The sequence below is a fragment of the Bos mutus genome, chromosome 14 (genome assembly GCF_027580195.1).
Source record: "Bos mutus isolate GX-2022 chromosome 14, NWIPB_WYAK_1.1, whole genome shotgun sequence".
NCBI classification, from domain to species: Eukaryota; Metazoa; Chordata; class Mammalia; order Artiodactyla; family Bovidae; genus Bos; species Bos mutus.
Genome location: NC_091630.1, coordinates 31,853,082 through 31,866,195, shown reverse-complemented (window position 1 = coordinate 31,866,195; position 13,114 = coordinate 31,853,082). Strand labels below are relative to the sequence as shown.

At 35.0% G+C, this 13,114-nt stretch overlaps 1 non-coding gene across 1 annotated transcript; it reads right to left on the bottom strand.

The window, feature by feature from the left end:
- Positions 1 to 440: 440 nt before the first annotated feature.
- On the bottom strand, positions 441 to 547 carry LOC138990821 (U6 spliceosomal RNA). Its single transcript, XR_011466934.1, has one exon. It is a non-coding gene; the product is annotated as a U6 spliceosomal RNA (small nuclear RNA).
- Positions 548 to 13,114: the final 12,567 nt, after the last annotated feature.

The following is a 13,114-nucleotide window of genomic DNA, read 5'->3' as shown; positions in this document are numbered from 1 at the left end:
CTTAGTGGTAAACAGTCCACCTGCCAATGCAGGAGACATAGGAGACACAGGTTCGATCCCTGGGTCAGGAAGATCCCCTGCAGGATGAAATGTCAACCTACTCCAGTATTCTTGCCTGGGAAATCCCATGAACAGAGGAGCCTGGCAGGCTACAGTCCAGGGAGTCACAAAGAGTCAGACATGACTGAGCATGCACACAGGATATAGATAATATTCTGAACCATATCCTCTGAGGTGCTTTGAAGATACTGAGACTTCTACCAGTTGGAAGAAATTGGAAGCATGCTGACCATCAGTATGTAGACCCAGAACCAGAAGCTAGAGCCAGAAGGTTGAGGATGTTGGCTCCTAATTACCTCACTACTAACCAAACAGAAGAACATCCACTAGCTAATCACACACAAAACAATAATCTTTCTCACTTTCTTTTTTTTTTTTTTTTTAATATGGAACGCTTCACGAATTTGCGTGTCATCCTTGCGCAGGGGCCATGCTAATCTTCTCTGTATCGTTCCAATTTTAGTATATGTGCTGCCGAAGCGAGCACCTCACTTTCTTTTTAAAAAAATCTTTCCCTGGGACTTCCCTGGTGGTCCTGTGGTTAAGACCCTGCACTTCCACTGCAGGGGGCTTGGATTCAATCCCTAGCGAGGGAACTAAGATCCAACATACCATGCAGAGTGGCCAAAAAATAAAAATAAGAAATAAAATTTAAAAACTTAACTAAAAAATAAATAAATACATAAAATCCTTTCATTGAAAACTGTCAGGGAGTTGGAGTCTTGTGAGTACTGACCCCCACGCTTCTCCTTTGGTGCCCTGAAATAAGCGATGAACTTTCCTTCACCACAACTCAGTGTCAGTGAATTGACTTTACTACTTAGGGATGAACAGACCCAAGTGTGGTTTCGTAACACAAAGACTCCAAATATTCTATGGACAGCATAATTATTTGTTTGATAGGAAAAGGCCTCTAAAAGATAGGAAAATTCCAAAATTGCTTCCCTGCAAACTCCTTACAAAAGACTGATAAAAATATGGAAAATCTAAAGTTCCAACTCAAATTGTCCTTTTTCACTTCTTGTTCAACCTCAGATTCACCAACCATCTCACCCCTATAACTCGACTTCCTCTGCCCATTCATATAATCTTCTATCACTGCATAACAAATTACCACAAATATATCAGTTTAAAACAATGTTTGTTTATTATTTCACTGATAAGACCTAGGTAGGCTCCACTGGCTCCTCTGTTTTCAGTCTCACAAGGCCAAAGTCAAGCTATATGACAGGCTGTGCTTTTATTTGGAAGTTTTAGAGAAAGATCCATTCCCAAACTTTCTAAGGCTATGGGAGAATTCAGTTCTTTATATTTGGAAGAACGAGACCCATATCCTTGCTGGCTATCAACTAAGGACTGTTCTCAGCTCCTAGTGGCCAAATATATTCCCTTCTTAAGGTGCTATCCAACTCCATTCCAGCAATGGCACATCCATCTCTCTCATGCTTCAAAGGTTTATGACTTCCTCTTCTATCACTGTGCATGCTAAGTCGCTTCAGTCGTGTCCGACTCCCCATGACTCTATGGACTATAGCTTTTCAGGTTCATCTGTCCATGGGATTCTCCAGGCAAGAATATTGGAGTGGGTTGCCATGTCCTCCTCCAGGGGATTTTCCTGACCCAGGGATCTAACCCGGGTCTCTTACGTCTCCTGCAGTGGCAGGCGGGTTCTTTACTGCTAGTGTCACCTGGAAACCCTATAATAGGAACCATAGTATTCATTTAAGAATAACTAGGCAGTAGTGGTTTAGTTGCTACGTTGTGTCCAACTGTTTTGCAACCCCTTGGACTGTAGCCCACCAGGCTCTTCTATCCATGGGATTCTCTAGGCAAGAACACTAGAGTGAGTTGTCATTCCCTTCTCCAGGGCATCTTCCCAAACCCAGGGATTGAACCCATGTCTCTTAAGTCTCCTGCATTGGCTAGTGAGTTCTTTACCATTAGCGCCACCTGGAAAGCCCCTCTTCTATTATTAGTCAAAGAAATTATTTTTCAAGGGCTCATGCAATTATATTAAGCCAACATTAATGCACTCCCTATTCTAAAGTCAAGCAATTAGCAACCATAATTACTAGAAACCATAATAGAAAGTCTTGAACAAAACCCATCATTTAGAGGCACAAGAGATATTAAGAAAAAAATAAAGCTGGTTAGAGAAGGCAAGGTGAATTGATAACCAAAATGACACTGAAAATATATATTAAAATTTGAGTGTGGGTGGCTATGAGTATAAAAGTAGGAGAAAAATTCTGACATTGAGATGTTTACTGTTATTATTTTTTATTGCAATATTAATTGATCAATACCCAATTCTATAAAGAAGGAAAAAGTAGTTTTCAGATTTAGAGGCCATCACATTTCTATCTCCAGTGAATATTCTACTCTGACTCAGGGAGAAATTATTATAACTGACCTATCTACTTTCTTTGCTGATGGTCTTAATCCTAAAATGACAAGAGACTGCTCAGAACTTTGAGGACAGTTATTTTGGGAAAGAAATTTTAAGTTCTAATTAATACCCCTTCTGGCTAAGTATCTAAATAAACTCATGTAGAAGTACATGTCTAAATTATATATATATATATATATATATACACACACACACACACACATACCTGTAGGTATTGTAAAGAAAGCATTCAATGGAAGAGCAACTATCCTGCCATAATTTGAAAGACAGAATCTAAGTACAAAAAGAACAAACTTGTCTGAGAGAATGACACCCCTCTGAGGAATTAACTGTTCTGGTCAGCCCAAAGTCTCCTGCATAAAAAATGGAGATATTTCTGTCAATTGTAAAGAAAGCATGTTCTGTTTCTCCTTGATACTGTTTCAAGCCTCTCTACCATAAACCTTATTATTTTTCCATCATTTGTCCTTAGAGTAACAGACTTATAAAGGTAGGTATCTCAAATGACTCTCAGACTGCATTTGTCTCAGCCACTTCCTGCTTCTGTGGGCTTTCTTACTAATTGATATGCTTTACTATCTCCTGAATCTTTTAAGAGTAGACCTATTTTGTATACATGTACTACTATTAAATTTAGACCAGAAGGCCTCTTTCTGGAATGTCCAGAAAAAGAGTCCCCAGACTATAATCTAATAATGTCACGGTCTTATTTTTACTATGTGATGCTTCCCCTACCAATATTTCAGACTTTAAATCTGAACATAATAGCATTGGAGCTAAAGAAAGAAAGTGTGGGATATATAAGGGAAAGTAAACTCTTAAGGATCTCCATCAGTCTGGCTTTTCCATAATTGAAACTGACCTATTACTCATTGAGAAACAAACTTGAAAAACTGATACCCATTATATTTCCTCCTTCTGCCACACATATTGGACTGTTTCTTTTTGCATAAAGATTGGAAGTTATCCTTTATTTTTCTGGGCTAATTATCAAAAGACATCTTAGAGTATTGCTTAATCTCATAGGACATTGTTGACATTGGATTCTTAACTTTTCTGAAATAGGCTAGCCCTATAAATGATCTGAAAAAATCAGTAACACCTAAGTCCTTGCCCTGGACAGACTTAATAAAGACTGTATGTGTAATATGAAAGACTCCCTTTGAAAATCTCTTTATTCTGTTCTTACTCATTGACATGAACTTTTCATTCTTCTGGTACATAAAAGGTCATGATAAGATTTGGAGTTCTAACTCAACAGGACAATAAAATTCAGAGACCACTATTTATTGAATCTGGAGTGAAATCCTACCCTCCTATTTTTGCACAATTGCAGCAATCTCCAAGTTAATGCAGATTTCTTGGAACTTAAATCTTAAGATCTCCACATAAACTGTATATAGCATGATGTTCAATGATGTTATTTAAATATATATTATCATGTACTGCTAACCAAACACACAATCCAGTGAGACTTCAGAAAAACCAACCTTTGTGTTCATGTTTTCCAGTTAAAATGTATCAGACACTAATTTTCTTGACCTCTGTGGAATCTTCCAGGCAAGAATACTGACTGAGTGGGTTGCTATTTTTTCCTTCAGGGGATCTTCCCGACCCAGGGATCAAACCCACATCTCTTGCATCTCCTGCATTGGCAGGAAGATTCTTTATCAACTGCTTCACCCAGGAACACTTCCAAGTCAGTAGAAAATTTAAAACAGAGTGCCTTATAGTTCTCCAGGAAAAGTCACTATCCAAAAGGAGGAAGCTTTCCAAAACCTCAAATCAAGCGGCAGACTTGTTGAGATCATATCTTTGCCTAAGACATTGGGATAAGACCCACACCTGGCAAAAATCATTGATTCTACGCTTCTTTTGAGTTTTCTGCTTGCTTTTTGAGAATATTATTTTCCTACTGAGTTGCCTTAAAATTTTTACTGCTGTAACGTCATTTTAAATTTTTTTCCTCTAATCTTAATTCTTTGAGTAAATCAAGAGGATAAACAAAGTTTCTGTAAATCTATGGATATCAATAGTCCCTGCTACTGACTCAAAGTGGTGAGAAATACCTACCTAAAACCAATGATAGCAGGATTTTGGCTAAGATGTATTGTTCAAGATTTGCTAGCAATTCTCTAGTTAATATTTGTTTTTTTCTGACTGTCTATTAGTGGTTCTCCTCCAAAATCTTAAATCTTTCATTACACATGATATAAATACACATGATATAAATGTAAAGATAGAAGTCACAGGAAGCCATGACAGCAGCCATTTTCAGTGAATCCTAGCCTGCCATCAGTACTGAATTTGGGCTTCTGAACAAACCAAAGTGCAATAAACTGATGAGACTCATCTCCCTGTTAACCAAGAGAGATATCCACAACAGCTTTCATATTCCCTTGGCCTCTGCAGCCCACCCTCGTGCATATGACTTTAACTCTTGAAACTATACTTCCTTAAATAAAATCAAATTGTACAAACAATGGCCGCTACATCATGAAAACAATTTCACCTCTTCCCCAAGCCATTTTTTATCAACTATTCATGATACAGCTGAATTTCTGCTATGTCCTCTAAAAGCCCCTCTTTCTAACCCAAGGTAGAATATTCCTGCAAAGTTCTAACATTGCAGTATTCTCAAGGAAGGCTTCTGTTTAGCAGTGCTAATGAATTCCTTCCATGTATTAATAACTCAGGAATTTGTTCAGATTATTACTACATGTTTATATAGTTTTCAGTTCAATTTCTTCAATTCTTTATTATTACTATTACTCTTACATGAGATTTTCTTTTCATAAGATCTTCTGTTTTCAATAAGTATCTTTTTGTCAAAAATAATTTTATCTATTTGCTTTACAAAATTCCTTAAGCCTATCCATAATATCTCTAATGATTTTATATTTAATTGCTTCAAAAGTGGCTTTGGCATTTTTTCTTCTTTTACTTGCCATGGGGTTCTACATATTAAAAAGTATACAGTTTATCCTATTGGTCATGGTATATGCACTAAAGCACCAAACTCAGTTTGAGGCCTTTCCAATAGCCAGAAACACATATTTGAGAAACAAAAATTTGCATGGGAAAAGGATTTTCTCCATCCTCCTATTTCTAAGAAAATTCAAGCATTCTATATTTTTATGATTCTTTTAACAGCTGTGTTGAGGTATATATACAAAAAAAAATCAGCACAATTTAATGTGTATAATTTGATGAATTTGGATATATGCATATACTTACAAAGCCATCACTACAATTTAGGTTATAAATATATTTTCTTTTTGATTCATGCTCATATACAAGACTCATGCACGAGTTTTTTAAATACTTAGAGATGGGATCATACTAGAATCAAGTAGAATAACGATACATGACCCTTTGTGAGAATGTGTTAAAAGCAATGGAACTCTTTTCAGAAAAATACATGTAAGCACTTACTTATACCAAAATTTACATGCATTCTAGAGTTCATAGATTTCTTGAAGTCAGTTCACATATATCTAGGCATTTACAAGAATCTATTTTATTTTGCCTAGAAGAGTGCTCAAGTATTTGTCATGTACTCCGCTTCTCTTTTGCTGTTGTCTTGTCAGCCTGTTTTTTTTTTTTTTTTTTTTTCCTGGGTTGACAATAAATAAATAGCTTAAGCAAGTGACACCCAGGAAGTGCCCTATCTGAGCTCACTTCAAATGACTCAATTAATATTGCAATGAATATTTATTGATTCTCTCCAGAATTCATGGAACTCTCACATAAAGGCTATTTGTTTTAGTGTTCTCCTGTGCACACTTGGGCAGAGATTGATGAAAGGCTTTAGTTAGTTTAAACAGAGAGCTTCTTTTATATAAACTCCTCCTGTAAAAATAGAAGTATGCCCATTTAGAAGTCCATATCAAGTAACTAATTTGAATTAGTTAAATCATATGACAAGTTTGAGATAATCTGATGGATGATATTTCCAGTTTTGCTTTGTAGAAAAAGAAATATTTGAATAAGAGAAGAAAACCACACTAAACCCCACTCACCTATATTTGTCACTTTTTAATTATATTTGTTGCACTGCTCTCTTTTGATTATGTCAGTTAGAACAAGACAATGAATCTAGACAAAGACATAATGGAGAATGACATAATTGGCAGCTGTCATTCTGTTTATATGAAAGGCACTTAGATACCCAGTTTAAACCTAAACTGTATACTTTTATAATTTCCACTTGTCTGAGTCAATAATGAGAAGTGAAACTGAAAATGAAGTCGCTCAGTATGTCTGACTCTTTGTGACCCCATGGACTTTAGCCTACCAGGCTCCTCCATGCATGGAATTTTCCAGGCAAGAGTACTGGAGTGGGTTGCCATTTCCTTCTCCAAGGTATCTTCCTGACCGAGGAATTGAACCCAGGCTTCCTGCATTTCTGGAAGATGCTTTACTCTCTGATTTACCAGGGAAGCCCCAATAATGAGAAGGCCAATGCTTAAATAAAGAAGAGCCTAGAAAGATGTTTAGGAGTAAACCTTCATATGGGAAGAGAAAATATCTCACATATCTTAGTTCAGGATGAATTTTGAATTAACAATAGTTCTAAAGAAAAAAAGCAAAACAGGCAGCATTTGGGCGTTAAGAGATAGGATCTCTTATCTTAAATATTAGCATTCTCATGGTATGCAGTGACACTGGTCACCAGAGTAAAAGGCCTCCTGTTAGTAGAAAAGTTCTTAGTAGAGATTTTCTACCACCATGAAAGAAATCTAGATCAGGAGAGAAAAAAGGGCAGATGCTACATCAAGGCTGAAAAAGGTAAGTATTATAATGCACACATGGTATACCCCCAGTCTCCCTAGTTTAAACATACCAGACATCTACACCTCAATTTTGTTTTTTCAGGGGTGAATGGAATTTCATCAGTTGTAGATAAATGTGAGAGCCAAAGACATATAGTTTATTGCATAAATATATATAGCATCAATGAAGAATGGGATAACAGTTCTAATTTAATGTTACATGATCAGTTAAACAATAAAGACACATTAACTGCTTACAGGTATATGGGTATTAAGGAATGATTCTTGCCATCAAAGAGTTTCAATATGACTGCAGAAATCATTATAAATTTATCCAATGAAAATGTCCACACTCTTACTATATACTACTCCTGAGAAATTACTGATGTGTAAAAAATAACTTAAATATAAAAAGCAGTGGATGGTATAGTTGATACACCAAACCATGTTACTGCAGTAGAGAGAAATCTGGCAGAGTAGTGAAGCAAAAAGAAATAAGTTCATATTAAAGTTTTGATACATTAATTTTTTAAGTTTAAATTATCTGGCTCTCACTTTTCTTATGTGTATAGCAATTCTACATAGGGCTATTGTGGAATTACATAAAATTATAAATGTGGCAGGAAATATATTCATTTATTTCACTTTATAGGAAGATGAATCTTGGTAACTGATAATAATATAGAATATTATTCTATATATATATTATATAACTGATAATAATATAGAATACATAAACTTATCCTCTTTAAAGTATATGTGACTGTGATAACAAAAAGAATTATGGTCTAAAAGTGTGCTTTTCTTTGGGTTTTTATATACATTTTAGCAAGTAAGTCATTATTGCAGCATATATTTACTATCACCAATTAAACAGCAGGCAATGTACTAGGCGAAGTATTTTTTTGTTGGTTTGTTTTGATTTTTAAAGATGGGTAAAAATCTAGTGTCCTGGAGACTGCAATCTAAGGATGAAAGCACATATTAAGTAAATGCAAAAATATATCTTTAATTGAATACTTTGGTCATGAATATGCAATCAACCATGGTATAATAATGGGTACTAAACTTGTACTCCCACTATAAACAGCTAGAAAACTGTTTCCACATATTGGAAAGGCACCACAGGATTTTGCTTCCTGAGAGTTGAGAAATAAACAAAATGAGTCCAACTCTGCTCCAGCTTATAGCCTGGAGGTAGTCTTCAAAATAGAGGAAAGAAAGGGAACCAAGCAGAGTCCAACATTCTTTCACTGAGATGAGGAGATAGAAATCAAAGGTCATGTGCCAAGTGTCTGGAGAAGATTTTACCTTTAATGAATAATGAATTAATAGCTCTGCTACTGCTAAGTCACTTCAGTCGTGTCCGACTCTGTGCGACCCCATAGACGGCAGCCCACCAGGCTCCCCGTCCCTGGGATTCTCCAGGCAAGAACACTGGAGTGGGTTGCCATTTCCTTCTCCAATGCATGAAAGTGAAAAGTGAAAGTGAGGTCGCTCAGTCATATCCGACTCTTAGCGACCCCATGGACTGCAGCCCACCAGGCTCCTCTGTCCATGGGAGTTTCCAGGCAAGAGTACTGGAATGGGGTGCCATTGCAGAAACTGTAAATTCTGCTATGCTATTTAAATGAAGTAGGATTCACAGAAGCACAAAACAGGAGATAGATTTTCAAGTGAGAGTTGACAAGCTTCACTCTTTCTGCATAGTATAAGTTATGGAGTTGTTTTAATCCTCTAGTTATTTTCCTCTGAAGATATCCAGTTTGTTACATTTCTCTTAAAACTTGAAAATTCAGTGTAAGAGAGTGTTTCAGCTTTGTTTAATTAACATATGATACAGTAGTTTCAAGCTATGTTTTTTTTTTTTTTTTGATTTTAAAAGGTAAGTATTCTTGAATTCAAATTATAGAATCTAAATCTGTGATTCACTCAAAAAAGCTTTTTCCTTTAAATGTTTCTAAATTAATATAAACATTATAGTGGAATCATAATTTATGAAGAATTACATACTATTACTATTCTGCAGTTGGATACTAATTCAATTCATCTGATAAAAGACATGAAAGAGTAAACAGGACAGACTAAGTTCTGCTCTTAATGCATTCTAGTAGGATGACAATGGAATTATAAATGAATACTACCAAATGACCCAGCAATCCCAGTCCTGGCACATACCTGGAGAAAATCATGATTCCAAAAGATACATTTACTCCAATATTCATTGCAGTACTATTTACAATAGCCAGGACATGGAAGCAACCTAAATGACCATCCTAAGAGGACTGGATAAAGAAGAAGTGGCACATATGTACAAAGGAATATTCCTCAGCCATAAAAAAGGAATTAAGTTGCATCATTTTCAGAGAGATGTAAGAAACTAGAGACTGTCATACAGAGTGAAGTAAGTCCGAAAGAGAAAAACAAATATTGTATATTAACACATATATGTGGAATCTAGAAAAATGATACAGATGAACTTATTTTCAAAGCATAAAGGGAGACACTGACACAGAAAACAAATGTATGGACACGATTGGGGGTGGGTGGTGGGATGAATTAGGAGATTGGGATTGACATGTATACACTACAATGTGTAAAATAGATAACTAATGAGAACCTACTATACATCACAGGTAACCTGACTCAGTGCTCTCTGGTGACCTAAATGGGAAGGAAATTTTAAAAAAAAATAAAAAAGAGGGGATATATGTATACATATAACTGATTCACTTCACTGTTCAGTAGAAACTAACACAACACTGTAAAGCAACTACACCACAATAACATTTTTCAATGAATTATTATAATCATAATACCACATAATTCTCAGTGATTAAAATTATAAAGAAAAACAAACACATACATTATCAATATGGGAAATAACTGAAGGCCAATACTCAAATTAGTATTCTGTCCATAGTGTACAAATTGCAGGCAATACTCTGATCACAATATTACCAGTATCCACATCTCCTGCATCACCTGCTTGGTAGGCAGATTCTCACCCACTGAGCCACTAGGGAAACCCTATATGTGATTATTTTTGTTTAAAATTTTGTTTGGGGAAATCATTGATGACTTTGCATGTAAATATAGATTCTCTGTTCTAAGTACTGTATAATCTGCCACTGTGGAAATATCTCAAAATTTATATCAAATATAGATACACATTTGGCTTATTTGCAGATTTGGGCTATAAATGATATAGCTATGAATATTATGTTTATCAACATTTGGTGATGGGATCCAATTTTAAATAAAGTGATCAGGAAGTCTTTTCTGAGAATGTGGTATTGCAATAAGATTTATATCATTTTTCAGTTACTATTGTTGCATAACAATTTATTTCAAAATGTAATTACTTAAACAACCATTTGTTTATTTATCTATTTATTTATTTATATCTGTGCCAAGTCTTTGTTGCTGCATGTGGCTTTTGTTTAGTTTCAGAGAATGGGAGAGACTCTAGTTTTGTGCCCGCTTTTCATTACGGTGGCTTTTCTTGTCACAACTCACAGGCTCAGTAGTTGTGGCTTACGGGCTGAGTTGCCCAGTAGCATGTGGGATCTTCCTGGACTACGGAACAAATCCATGTCCTTTACAATGGCAAGCAGATTATTAAATCACTGAACCACCAGAAAAGTCCAAATAACCAATTTTTACACAAAGGAGTTTTGTGGGCATTTCAGACATGGTGCAATAGGATAATTTGCCCTATACTTCATGGTATTAATACCTAAGACTTCAGCTTACAGACTCAAGTTGGCTATGGTTGGATGGTGGAAAGCTACAATGGTTCAAAGGTCAATCAATCACATTTATGGTACTTGGGTTGGAATGACTTGAAGACCTCCTCTGCTGACTTTAATGCATGAGTGGATTCTGTGTTTCTTGGCTTCCTCAAAGCAAGGCAGCCTCAAAATAGTTGGACTTTTTACATGACAATTCAAGACCTAAACAGGAGTGTTATATAATATCACTTCTGGCACACTCTGTTGGTCACACCAGCACTTTGATTCAGGAGGCCAAGACATAGATCTATTGTAGACAGAACGCCAAAAAACAACAACAAAAAAAAAACAAAGTAGGGCCATATTTTAAAACATCCAAAAGTCAGCCATGAGGAACTCATTCATGAAAGCAGGGGAAAAAATAAGCCTAAGTCTCTCAGTAGGAAACACATTTTAACTTTTGAGAAGGGGAAAATAAAATCAGATTGCTTAAGTATAGTGAGAAGTGAGTAGTAGGCAGAGGTCATATTTTTTTTTTCAGAATATTTTATACCATTGAGTAGACCATAACAAATTTGGATCCTATTTTAAGTTCCAAGAAGTTACTGGGAAACATAGGGTAGAAACATTGTCTTGTTCACATTTCATCTATAACATTTTTGTGGCAGCCATAGAACTGACGATGTGTAGGGAAGCACAAAAAACCTTTTTCAATCATATAGGTGTAGTGGCAATAAACATGTAGATGTGAAAAAGTGGCAAGATGAGTTTGATCATTTGTGGCTAACGTAATAGTCATTCAACATTCCACTCTTGAAATCTACTTGATCTGTCTTTACCTACCTACCCTAATCCAAGATAATTTAAGAAATGCTTTGCTATTTTAGGAATTTATACATATATTTGTGACATATTTACAAAATTAGAGGAAAATCACCTATATGCATATTTTCATACATTAAGATCACTGAGATCAGGAATTTGGTCTTACCTGAACTTGATTCCCAGGGTCAAACACAATATTTAGAAATGAGTAAAAATTTAGACACTAAAAAAAAAAAAATAGTAATAATATTCTTCCAAAATAAACATTTCAGCTGATGATAGCTGTAACTAGTATTTCAATATATACATAATAATACATATCACAAATACATTCCATATGTATAAAATTTATTATATGCATGCATCTCCATAATATCTTATATTTCTTGAAATAATCAATTCTCAATATTTACATTATTATTAATTACTTCTAAAATTATTGCCAGAATGCTTTTTGCAGTTTTAGCTATTCTGTATACAAATGAGCATCTCAGATAGTGATTTCAGAACCTATAGAAACAGCTTTTTAAAATGATCAATGCCATTTAGAAGCAATTATTTTGCAATAACTTAACACATTGGAACACTGATATTGTGCTGCTGTCAAAAGAAATGCTGATCAAATTAAATGTTCATAAGAATTGAAATTATGTCTTTGCAAGTTATATTCAATATAACTTGAAATAGATATTGAGAAAACAATGTCTAAAGTCAAAACAAAAATGACACTCATTTTATAGTAACATTAGTTTGGACCACTGAACATATGTAATTGATTGGTAAATTTGGAAATGACTTTAACACCAATCAAAAATAAAAGGAAAATGTGAAGAATGCTATTTTGTTGGGTAAAACAACTAAATTTTTACACAAGACTGAGAATGTTTCTTTTTTTTTTTTCAGTCTATTTAGTCCTAGTGCTGCCTTGAGGCACAATAATGGATCCAAGGAATTCTCAAAGTCATCTCAAGCGTATAATTCACCAGAAAATAGCACAATGGTTTCCTAAGGCATTGCTCTCAGCATAAAAGTGCAAAATTAAAAGCAAACAAAATGCTGGGTTGAGGGGTTTGCTGGACCTTGTATAAGAAAACTGAGGTGAATACATCAGGGTGAAAAGCCAATTATTTTTATCATTTTATTCATTTAGTTATTTACTTTTTTCATATAATATTTGTGAATCTTCCACTAAACCATACAAATGAAAAGAAGATATAGACTCTTCTAGCCTAAACCCTTGTGCTGTACATATAACTAGTAACGAATCAATGCCAAGCTATGTCTGAAGTTGTCTGACATTCCTCTCTGAT